The following is a 797-nucleotide window of genomic DNA, read 5'->3' as shown; positions in this document are numbered from 1 at the left end:
AAGTGAGATCGTCGCCTTCTCTCCTCCACCACCGTAGGTGTACTTGCAGTAGCTACCTCACTGGGTGTAAGTCCTGTTTTTTCTACTGGTATGCACAGGAGTTGCGCTCGTTCTTTTAAGATCCTTTTTTCATGTTTTTTTTTGCGGCTTAACCTTAGTGACGACGTTTTCAACTAAGTTAATGTTGAAATATTTTGTACTTGATGGTTGTTTTTATCTTTTTGGAACCTCGAACTGTTATCCGGTGTATGCCGGAGTTTATTTTATAATCAACGAATGTATTCTCTTTAGTGTTATCCGCCATCATACACAGACGTATGGCATCTACCACCTTGCCACAACTATGTATTTGTGTACGTACACCGAAACAGGGCATCGTACATAAATACATAGTTGTACACGGTGCCAAACTAGTTCTATTGTGTGCGACGTGTACGTACACATGGACTAGTCCCGTTCATATCGTTATGTTTTATTTAATTACCATACACGCTGCAATTACCATAAATACATAGTTCGTGCCGACTATGTCAAATTAATAGAAATTATCTGTTATCGAACGGGAATCAAATAAATGACAACCATAATATGAGATAACCATGAACTTCTCCGTCGTTCGAATTACTTATACATACTTCATAATAACATACCCTACAAATTATCGATGTACGTACCACCGCTCATATAAGTTCACATGTACGTACCAGACGTATACAACCGTACATTACAACAAAAACCTAAAAACTTTAAAAAGCAACCATTGGAGATTATAGAACTAAAGGATTTCACATATAGAT

This window comes from Camelina sativa, chromosome 15, assembly GCF_000633955.1.
Source record: "Camelina sativa cultivar DH55 chromosome 15, Cs, whole genome shotgun sequence".
NCBI lineage: Eukaryota > Viridiplantae > Streptophyta > Magnoliopsida > Brassicales > Brassicaceae > Camelina > Camelina sativa.
This window is presented reverse-complemented; position numbering follows the sequence as displayed.